This window comes from Notolepis coatsorum (assembly GCF_963971535.1).
Source record: "Notolepis coatsorum genome assembly, chromosome: 11".
In the NCBI taxonomy this organism is placed as follows: Eukaryota; Metazoa; Chordata; class Actinopteri; order Aulopiformes; family Paralepididae; genus Notolepis; species Notolepis coatsorum.
Genome location: NC_140175.1, coordinates 6,117,135 through 6,129,695, shown reverse-complemented (window position 1 = coordinate 6,129,695; position 12,561 = coordinate 6,117,135).

Here is a 12,561-nt window from a genome sequence, read left to right as displayed (position 1 = left end):
GAGTTACATTACTGAAGAGTCTATCCGTACAATTGACACCAATCAATCAATCAATTAATCAATCATTCTAAACTATTCAAAAACAATTTAGCTACAAAATAACCTTATAAGACCACTACTTTACAAATGATAACCTATCTTGTCTATTAGAACAACGAACGGGTTATTATTAGCTATTCAAAAACAATTTAGCTACAAGATAACCTTATAAGACCACTACTTTACATGATAACCTCTCTCTTGCCTGTTAGAAACAACGTACAGGTTATTGTGAGCTAAATAAAACAGGATTACTTTACATGATAACCTCTCTCTTGTCTGTTAGAAACAACGTACAGGTTATTATGAGCTAAATAAAACAGGATTACTTTACATGATAATCTCTCTCTTGTCTGTTAGAAACAACGTACTGGTTATTATGAGCTAAATAAAATAGGATTACTTTACATGATAACCTCTCTCTTGTCTGTTAGAAACAACGTACTGGTTATTATGAGCTAAATAAAACAGGATTACTTTACATGATAACCTCTCTCTTGTCTGTTAGAAGCAACGTACAGGTTATTATGAGCTAAATAAAACAGGATTACTTTACATGATAACCTCTCTCTTGTCTGTTAGAAACAACGTACAGGTTATTATGAGCTAAATAAAACAGGATTACTTTACATGATAACCTCTCTCTTGTCTGTTAGAAACAACGTACAGGTTATTATGAGCTAAATTAAACAAGATACGACTAGGAAAAGAATCTGGAAACTGGAGTGGTCCCTTGAGCCCATAATAGTTCTTTTTTTCTGCCTCTAGACCCAGTGGGATCTGCGAGCAAGGGACTAGGAGAGTGCACTAGAGGCAAACGAAAGTGAGCCCCTAAGCGACCGACTTCTCTATTCCAAACTGGTACAACGTGCCAGGGAGTTGTAACTCGCGAAGCCCAACCTAACCCAAATAATGTCACATCTTACCTGTGCTGCTGTGGGATTGGGGTTGGGGTTGGGATTAGGGTTGGGGTTACCCTGGCCCCGACCCGGACCTGGCCCTTCCGCCACGGCACTGCAGAGGAATGGGTTAAAATAATATCACGTCTTGCCTGTGCAACTGTATAGATTAAAATAATGTCACATCTTACCTGTGCTGCTGTGGAGTTGGGGTTGGGTTGGGATTAGGGTTGGGGTTACCCTGGCCCCGACCCGGACCTTGGCCCTGGCCCTTCCACCACGGCACTGCAGAGGAATGGGTTAAAATAATATCACGTCTTGCCTGTGCAACTGTATAGATTAAAATAATGTCACATCTTACCTGTGCTGCTGTGGAGTTGGGGTTGGGGTTGGGATTAGGGTTGGGGTTACCCTGGCCCCGACCCGGACCTTGGCCCTGGCCCTTCCGCCACGGCACTGCAGAGGAATTGGAACACAACTGCAGGTAAGTATTAGCTAAATAGAACCGCAGGTAAGTATTAGCTAAATGGAACCGCAAAATCCTAGTAAATACAACTATTGGGAAAATAAATATTGTTTAGACTACGCGGGCTAGCACCTCCGAACCGAGCATGAAGGTGTGGGTCCATAAATAAGTTACACACTATTTGCAAAGACTTATATATTCCAAAACAAATATATCTATCCCGGCACTTTTCCCCCCCCCAAAATGGACCATTTGACAGAATACGGATGACAGTCCGAGGTTGATCACCTCTCAGGACGGGCCGAACTCAGGCGAGGGCGTATAATGTTTTGCAAACTCGTGTATACTAATATGCGGGTTTGTAATACGGCCGAAACGTCTTATGACCCAGAGTTACATTACTGAAGAGTCTATCCGTACAATTGACACCAATCAATCAATCAATTAATCAATCATTCTAAACTATTCAAAAACAATTTAGCTACAAAATAACCTTATAAGACCACTACTTTACAAATGATAACCTATCTTGTCTATTAGAACAACGAACGGGTTATTATTAGCTATTCAAAAACAATTTAGCTACAAGATAACCTTATAAGACCACTACTTTACATGATAACCTCTCTCTTGCCTGTTAGAAACAACGTACAGGTTATTGTGAGCTAAATAAAACAGGATTACTTTACATGATAACCTCTCTCTTGTCTGTTAGAAACAACGTACAGGTTATTATGAGCTAAATAAAACAGGATTACTTTACATGATAATCTCTCTCTTGTCTGTTAGAAACAACGTACTGGTTATTATGAGCTAAATAAAATAGGATTACTTTACATGATAACCTCTCTCTTGTCTGTTAGAAACAACGTACTGGTTATTATGAGCTAAATAAAACAGGATTACTTTACATGATAACCTCTCTCTTGTCTGTTAGAAGCAACGTACAGGTTATTATGAGCTAAATAAAACAGGATTACTTTACATGATAACCTCTCTCTTGTCTGTTAGAAACAACGTACAGGTTATTATGAGCTAAATAAAACAGGATTACTTTACATGATAACCTCTCTCTTGTCTGTTAGAAACAACGTACAGGTTATTATGAGCTAAATTAAACAAGATACGACTAGGAAAAGAATCTGGAAACTGGAGTGGTCCCTTGAGCCCATAATAGTTCTTTTTTTCTGCCTCTAGACCCAGTGGGATCTGCGAGCAAGGGACTAGGAGAGTGCACTAGAGGCAAACGAAAGTGAGCCCCTAAGCGACCGACTTCTCTATTCCAAACTGGTACAACGTGCCAGGGAGTTGTAACTCGCGAAGCCCAACCTAACCCAAATAATGTCACATCTTACCTGTGCTGCTGTGGGATTGGGGTTGGGGTTGGGATTAGGGTTGGGGTTACCCTGGCCCCGACCCGGACCTGGCCCTTCCGCCACGGCACTGCAGAGGAATGGGTTAAAATAATATCACGTCTTGCCTGTGCAACTGTATAGATTAAAATAATGTCACATCTTACCTGTGCTGCTGTGGAGTTGGGGTTGGGTTGGGATTAGGGTTGGGGTTACCCTGGCCCCGACCCGGACCTTGGCCCTGGCCCTTCCACCACGGCACTGCAGAGGAATGGGTTAAAATAATATCACGTCTTGCCTGTGCAACTGTATAGATTAAAATAATGTCACATCTTACCTGTGCTGCTGTGGAGTTGGGGTTGGGGTTGGGATTAGGGTTGGGGTTACCCTGGCCCCGACCCGGACCTTGGCCCTGGCCCTTCCGCCACGGCACTGCAGAGGAATTGGAACACAACTGCAGGTAAGTATTAGCTAAATAGAACCGCAGGTAAGTATTAGCTAAATGGAACCGCAAAATCCTAGTAAATACAACTATTGGGAAAATAAATATTGTTTAGACTACGCGGGCTAGCACCTCCGAACCGAGCATGAAGGTGTGGGTCCATAAATAAGTTACACACTATTTGCAAAGACTTATATATTCCAAAACAAATATATCTATCCCGGCACTTCCCCCCAAAATGGACCATTTGACAGAATACGGATGACAGTCCGAGGTTGATCACCTCTCAGGACGGGCCGAACTCAGGCGAGGGCGTATAATGTTTTGCAAACTCGTGTATACTAATATGCGGGTTTGTAATACGGCCGAAACGTCTTATGACCCAGAGTTACATTACTGAAGAGTCTATCCGTACAATTGACACCAATCAATCAATCAATTAATCAATCATTCTAAACTATTCAAAAACAATTTAGCTACAAAATAACCTTATAAGACCACTACTTTACAAATGATAACCTATCTTGTCTATTAGAACAACGAACGGGTTATTATTAGCTATTCAAAAACAATTTAGCTACAAAATAACCTTATAAGACCACTACTTTACATGATAACCTCTCTCTTGTCTGTTAGAAACAACGTACTGGTTATTATGAGCTAAATAAAATAGGATTACTTTACATGATAATCTCTCTCTTGTCTGTTAGAAACAACGTACAGGTTATTATGAGCTAAATAAAACAGGATTACTTTACATGATAACCTCGCTCTTGTCTGTTAGAAACAACGTACTGGTTATTATGAGCTAAATAAAACAGGATTACTTTACATGATAACCTCTCTCTTGTCTGTTAGAAACAACGTGCAGGTTATTATTAGCTAAATAAAACAGGACTACTTTACGATGACAGCTCTCTCTGCTCTCTCTTAAAAGGGCACGGACTGTTATAAGAAGGGCTAAAATAGAAAATGGAATAATGGCTCCCTCTGCTCTCTCTTTAAAGGGCACGGGCTGTTATAAGGACGTTTAAAGTAGAATGTCTCTTAGAATGCCTAAGCCTAACCAAAAGAAAGATAATTGACCTTATGACCTGGACCTGAAACCCAGCGCTAACCTTAACCACCAGCCTCAGAATGCCTAATCCTAACCCTAGGAAAAATAATTAACCCTAGGACATTGACCTGGAACCCAACTCTAACCTTAACCAATCTCCTTAGAAGGCCTAATCCTAACCTTAATACAATTTAAATCGCGTATTTCACCATGCAAATAGGGTGGATTTGACTATATAGGAAGCCACAAGTTTGTTTACATTCCCCGGTCCTCTGGCCATTGACTGGACTCAGCCCAATGGTTACGAAAGTGCCTTAGAATGCTCTGATTATCCCAAGACTGTTCAGTAAGAATCCTTAACTAGGATCGGATGGTCTTGCTAGAGGAATTTTCCGATTCGTGATCGCCACTCTAAGTATCGATCGCGTTTCAGCCCAATGGTTACGAGAGTGCCTTAGAATGCTCTGATTATCCCAAGACTGTTCAGTAAGAATCCTTAACTAGGATCGGATGGTCTGGCTAGAGGAATTTTCCGATTCGTGATCGCCACTCTAAGTATCGATCGCGTTTCAGCCCAATGGTTACGGGAGTGCCTTAGAAGGCTCTGATTATCCCAAGACTGTTCAGTAAGAATCCTTAATTAGGATCGGATGGTCTTGCTAGAGAAATTTTCCGATTCGTGATCGCCACTCTAAGTATCGATCGCGTTTCAGCCCAATGGTTACGAGAGTGCCTTAGAATGCTCTGATTATCCCAAGACTGTTCAGTAAGAATCCTTAACTAGGATCGGATGGTCTTGCTAGAGGAATTTTCCGATTCGTGATCGCCACTAATTTTAATATAAAAAATACTCTGTTCTAATACAGGCAATTAGGACATTGAATAAAGGGTTAACAGCTGGTTTGGGAAAGTGCAGTCGGCTGTCAATCAAGTGGGACCACGCCCCTCAACAAGGGGAGACCAATTGGAAGAGGGCTAGTGTTGTAAAAACAGATCCCTCCTTCCTTGTAAAAGGGAGATAGCTCACTTCACTCGTACGACGGAACACAGAGACATCTATTAAGAGAGAAAGGCATGGCCAGTGGACCATTGAATGAGCACATTAAACCTCTTGTACAGGGGGACAGGAGAGGTCCTGACCCCAGTAAAAATAGCAAACGGGGCCAGGAAGACTAGGCACATGGGGTAGAGCGACGAAAAAAATATATTGGTCCACATAGAGACCATTTGGACCCCCAAGACCGCTTTTCGTGTCCCACGTTTCGAAGGCTGTCTGGTAACGACGACGCTGGAGAGGGGGACGGAAGGGATTAAAGTAGTGTCATATCTTGCCTATGCAACTGTATAGGTCAGAATAATGTTACGTCTTACCTGTGCGACGGTATAGGTTAGAATAGGATCACGTCTTACCTGTGCAACGGTATGGGCTAAAATAATATCACGTCTTACTTGTGCAACTGTATAGGTTAACTTTACATAATGACCTCTCTTGTCTGTTAGGAATAACGTACTGGTTATTATGAGCTAAATAAAACAGGATTACTTTACACGATAACCTCTCTCTTGTCTGTTAGAACTTGAGAGGGGGACAGAAGGGATTAAAGTGGTGTCACATCTTGCCTATGCAACTATATAGGTCAAGATAATGTCACGTCTTACCTGTGCGACGGTATAGATTAAAATAAGGTCACGTCTTACCTGTGCGACGGTATGGGTTAAAATAATATCACGTCTTGCCTGTGCAACTGTATAGATTAAAATAATGTCACATCTTACCTGTGCTGCTGTGGGATTGGGGTTGGGGTTGGGATTAGGGTTGGGGTTACCCTGGCCCCGACCCGGACCTTGGCCCTGGCCCTTCCGCCACGGCACTGCAGAGGAATGGGTTAAAATAATATCACGTCTTGCCTGTGCAACTGTATAGATTAAAATAATGTCACATCTTACCTGTGCTGCTGTGGAGTTGGGGTTGGGGTTGGGATTAGGGTTGGGGTTACCCTGGCCCCGACCCGGACCTTGGCCCTGGCCCTTCCACCACGGCACTGCAGAGGAATGGGTTAAAATAATATCACGTCTTGCCTGTGCAACTGTATAGATTAAAATAATGTCACATCTTACCTGTGCTGCTGTGGAGTTGGGGTTGGGGTTGGGATTAGGGTTGGGGTTACCCTGGCCCCGACCCGGACCTTGGCCCTGGCCCTTCCGCCACGGCACTGCAGAGGAATTGGAACACAACTGCAGGTAAGTATTAGCTAAATAGAACCGCAGGTAAGTATTAGCTAAATGGAACCGCAAAATCCTAGTAAATACAACTATTGGGAAAATAAATATTGTTTAGACTACGCGGGCTAGCACCTCCGAACCGAGCATGAAGGTGTGGGTCCATAAATAAGTTACACACTATTTGCAAAGACTTATATATTCCAAAACAAATATATCTATCCCGGCACTTCCCCCCAAAATGGACCATTTGACAGAATACGGATGACAGTCCGAGGTTGATCACCTCTCAGGACGGGCCGAACTCAGGCGAGGGCGTATAATGTTTTGCAAACTCGTGTATACTAATATGCGGGTTTGTAATACGGCCGAAACGTCTTATGACCCAGAGTTACATTACTGAAGAGTCTATCCGTACAATTGACACCAATCAATCAATCAATTAATCAATCATTCTAAACTATTCAAAAACAATTTAGCTACAAAATAACCTTATAAGACCACTACTTTACAAATGATAACCTATCTTGTCTATTAGAACAACGAACGGGTTATTATTAGCTATTCAAAAACAATTTAGCTACAAAATAACCTTATAAGACCACTACTTTACATGATAACCTCTCTCTTGTCTGTTAGAAACAACGTACAGGTTAGTATGAGCTAAATAAAATAGGATTACTTTACATGATAACCTCTCTCTTGTCTGTTAGAAACAACGTACAGGTTATTATGAGCTAAATAAAACAGGATTACTTTACATGATAATCTCTCTCTTGTCTGTTAGAAACAACGTACTGGTTATTATGAGCTAAATAAAATAGGATTACTTTACATGATAACCTCTCTCTTGTCTGTTAGAAACAACATACTGGTTATTATGAGCTAAATAAAACAGGATTACTTTACATGATAACCTCTCTCTTGTCTGTTAGAAGCAACGTACAGGTTATTATGAGCTAAATAAAACAGGATTACTTTACATGATAACCTCTCTCTTGTCTGTTAGAAACAACGTACTGGTTATTATGAGCTAAATAAAACAGGATTACTTTACATGATAACCTCTCTCTTGTCTGTTAGAAACAACGTACAGGTTATTATGAGCTAAATAAAACAGGATTACTTTACATGATAGCCTCTCTCTTGTCTGTTAGAAACAACGTACTGGTTATTATGAGCTAAATAAAACAGGATTATTTTACATGATAACCTCTCTCTTGTCTGTTAGAAACAATGTACTGGTTATTATGAGCTAAATAAAACAGGATTACTTTACATGATAACCTCTCTCTTGTCTGTTAGAAACAATGTACTGGTTATTATGAGCTAAATAAAACAGGATTACTTTACATGATAACCTCTCTCTTGTCTGTTAGAAACAACGTACAGGTTATTATGAAATGAAACAAGATACGACTAGGAAAAGAATCTGGAAACTGGAGTGGTCCCTTGAGCCCATAATAGTTCTTTTTTTCTGCCTCTAGACCCAGTGGGATCTGCGAGCAAGGGACTAGGAGAGTGCACTAGAGGCAAACGAAAGTGAGCCCCTAAGCGACCGACTTCTCTATTTCAAACTGGTACAACGTACCAGGGAGTTGTAACTCGCGAAACCCAACCTAACCCTAACCCTAACCCTAACCCTAACCCTAACGCCTAAACTTAACCTTGGATCCTTGCGACTCTCAGCACCCTAACCCTAACCCCAACACTAACCCTAACCTTAACCCTAACCCCAACTCTAACCCTAACCCTAACCCTAACCCTAACCCTAACCCTGACCCAGGCACTAACCTTAACCAACTTGAAGAACGCCTAAACTCAACCTCTTGACCCCGGGCGGCTCATAAGAGACCCTAATGTTAACCTTAGATCTGGACTCTAACTCAAGCACTAACCTTAACCAACTATTTCAGAAACACCTAAACTTAACCTTGGACCCTTACGACTCTCAACACCCTAATATTAGCCCTAAACCTGGACCCTAACCCAGGCTCTAACCTCAACCAACTTGAAGAACGCCTAAACTTAACCTTCTGACCCCAGGCGGCTCATAAGACCTTAAGACTAACCTTAGACCTGGCCCTTAATTCAGGCACCAGCCGCCTAAACTTAACCTTCGGACCCCAAGCGGCTCATAGGACCTTAGGTTTGACCATAGACCTAGACCTTAACACGGGCACTAACCTTAACCAACTCAAAAAACTGGACTCTAACCTAGACCCTAAGTCTGGCCATTCGCTAAATCAATCAATCAATCAAGCAATCAACCAATTTATCAATCAATCAATCAGTCAATCAATTAATCAATCAATCAATCAATCAATCAATCAATCAATCAATCAACCAATCAGTCAATCAATCAATCAATCAATCAACCAACCAATCAATCAATCAGTCTATCAATTAATCAATCAATCAATCAATCAATCAATCAATCAATCAACCAATCAGTTAATCAATCAATCAATCAAATCAACCAACCAATCAATCAATCAATCAATCAGTCAATCAATCAACCAATTTATCAATCAATCAATCGGGACGACCACTACTTAACAATGATAACCTCCCTCGTGTCTCTTATGAACAGCATAAAGGTTTTTCATTAGCTAAATAGAACCAATCGTGGAACTCACTATCGCATGGCTGACCTTTGACCTCTCGCTACCACGCTACAGATGGGGGGCCTCCCGCCGGTGTACTGGGTGTGATGTGCCGTGACTTAATTTGGTACAGGGTCGGCCGTTGTTCTGTGGACTAACCTATTTACGACCACGACACACGGCAGGGTAATGACCCTTATACTGCCACAGAAGGATAGCTGGACCTTCTCAATACCACACTATGGGATTAATAATAGCGGTAATGTGGTGGAAAATAATGGTAGTGGTTAGTAATAGAGATGGTGATAGCGAGGTTGAACGTTCATTTGATTTGGGGCCTCTGTGTCCACTGCACTACGGACAGTGAGCAGACGGCGAGGGTGCTGTTGAACGACATAATTTACTGGCTTGTTTTGATATTAGGTAGCTTGATGTGATGTACTTTAGCTGGGTTTAACACATGGGGCCCAAAATGGGGGGGATGGGCCCTTTTACCTGCGGTGAGATCCAGTTTGATGTTAGCTAACCCTTTCCCACCACTGCACTACTGATGAATAAACCTTGTGTTCAATTGACCACACTGGCAACGTCAGTGTGAGGCCTTCTACAATATCAATGTAATAAACACATACCACTAAGACAGGCTCTCTCCAAAGTAATATTGGAGTGAGACCTTCTGCACCACCAAATTAATGAGCACATACCGGTTAGGCAGACCTGCTCTAGGATAACAATAGGGGGAGGCCTTCTACTCCATCAAGGAACTAGGGGGCCAGGTTCCCCTGAACAACCAGCAATGGCCCTATGAGGGGGGCACAGTGTAATGACTGGGCCTCTGGACGGGTTGAACACCACGCCACTAAGATAGAATATGATGGGACTGGGCATATTATTATGTGACCCAATATTGGGTAGTCTGACCCTTCTTCAGCCTCACTATAGTGAATGTACCCTTTTACTAGCACACAACATGGTGCATGGGGGGCCCCATCACGGCCACAGGGGTAGTGTAAGCTGTACACAGTATATTGGAGGACAGCATGATGTACTAAGCTATTTTAAAACCATTTTAATATAGTTGGACTTGGGCTACCACACTGTGGAGCTTGGGCCTCTGAGGCCAGGAGACAGAGGACTTGACCTGACAAGGGAAAGACCTTGTAGACATGGCCTGGTAATAAATAACCTAAATATTAGGGACAGGCCTCAGAACTACACTGTCATCGGGTGGCTGGGGGTTGGGGATCAGAGGTTGGTATGATATAATGTGGCCTGGTGCTAGGAACCTGGTACGTGGAGTGGATCTCTAAATTACATTGCTACTTGGGATTTTGATACAGTATAGGGGACATTGATACAAGGCAATGTGACCTTATGTGATTTGGGTTTGTACTCACACCACCGCTCTGCAAAGGTGTGACCCCCTCGCTACCACACGACAGTAATTGGACCTGTTTCGTTACCACACTATAGGATCAATAATATCAACAATGGTAATATTCGTAATGATAATTAATGTTAGGATGATTACAATGGTGATAATGACAGTGTGGGATAATGGCAGGTTGGTTATAGTGATAATAATGGAAAAATATTAGGGAAAAGGGCAATGTTTAAATGTGGGTTGTATAGATATTACTTGGGGGATAACCCCTCTCTGTTCTATCACCCATCATTATCCATTGTCCAGAACCACTGCGTCTAGCACACAAGCATATACCATGGGAGAGGACCTTTTTCAAAGTACATCAATGTACACAAACATATACAATAGAAAAGGACTTTCTCTAAAATAATATTAATAAGAGGCCTCCAGGGCCAGCAATGATCTGGGGTTACAATACCTTGGAACAACCAGCAGAGGGCCCTCCCCCTTTTTCACATTATACAGATCAACAAAATTATTGGGGACGCGACAATTTAACGGTTTTGGAATCAAACAATTCCAAGTATCATCGCCATGACTATGTCTCTAATACATATGGAATGCAAAACGTTAGGATAAGAATGGTTTAGCAATAGAATTAAAGGGAGTTTGAATCAAACTAAGTGTGTAGTCTACGCTCACGATTTTGACGCAGAAGCGGATATAGAAGTGTTGAACCATGGGAACTGTGGTTTCTTTACGGACACTGCACTTCCTGTAGTCCGCGATGGTTCAAAGTTCGGCGTAAGGAGTGAATAATAACAATGATTGCTATGATCCACGATAATAAGCTATGGAGGGCAACGTTTTGAACAAAATATTAAAACGTAACCAGTTTCTCCACACTACTGTGATCGAGTAGGAATAACTAGATCTGATATTAGTCACAGGGTGTTTGTACTGGGTAGGAAATGGCCTACAGAGGGAGCCAATTTCCCCCTGAAAAAACATATTAATAAACGGGAGGCTAAATGCAAATCCAACTGCACGAAGCTTCTCATGCGATTGGCCAGGTAAACCAGACTGGAACCAAATCTGCATGGACCACAGGAGCATTCTGGGTAGAAATATTAAAAAAACATTAAAATGTTAATTTTGACGTTATTAAAGCCTAAAAAAATATGAACTAAACACACATTAGGGAGACATTAACCAGACTTCACACAATAGAATTAAAAAAATAGTTTTTTATTTTGGTTAATAAAAAACATAAAACAAACACCGTTTGTGTAACACACAAGCCTGGGCACGACCCAGCAAATTACACAAAGAAAAAAACTCTTTTCGGACTCCTATCTGACACACAACTGTGACAAGATAACAGAAGCCCTTAAGACCAGACCATCAAACGACACCATCCTACACTTGAAGACCACCTTGACGACCACCTTGACCATCGCTTCATTAACTACTAGAACCCGCTTCGACTTGAGTGAGGGGGGCGGTGGGAACTAGACGTCCGACGTCCGGTGGCCCAGCAGCGTGGTGAGAACTGAGTATATCCCAAGGCTCTGCGGAGTAATTTCTGTTCCATGGCAAAGGATTGGACCGAGTGAAAGAGCAATTCCGTGGTCCACCTGAGTCACTGAAACTGAAATAAACTTTGCATTTTGAGAACCTAACGGCGATATAACAGTTCTCAAAACGGAGAAGACGGGATAGCAGGCCTCTCTCAGGTCCCACACAGTGTAATTGGTAGTGTTAAAAGCTGCCGACACACTGCAGGTAAATATCTTTTAACAATCTCTTAAGGGCCTTACAGAGCCCGTACATACCAGAACATATGCACGAACACGTTTTTCCAAAATAGGTTCCCTTTACTCTAGATAAAAAATAAAAAATACACAATATCCTACAGACTGACCTACAGATACCAGCGGTCCTGTAGGGACAATAAAATAATGGAATTACTAATACTTACTTTTTTCACCCCCTGTTTTTTTTAAAAAAAACAGACGCACCTAGGTTGTAATACCAATATCCTGGTAAATACAACTATTGAGATTTTCACGACCTGATGTGTCGGAATACGACGGGAAGACTGGAATTTCTAA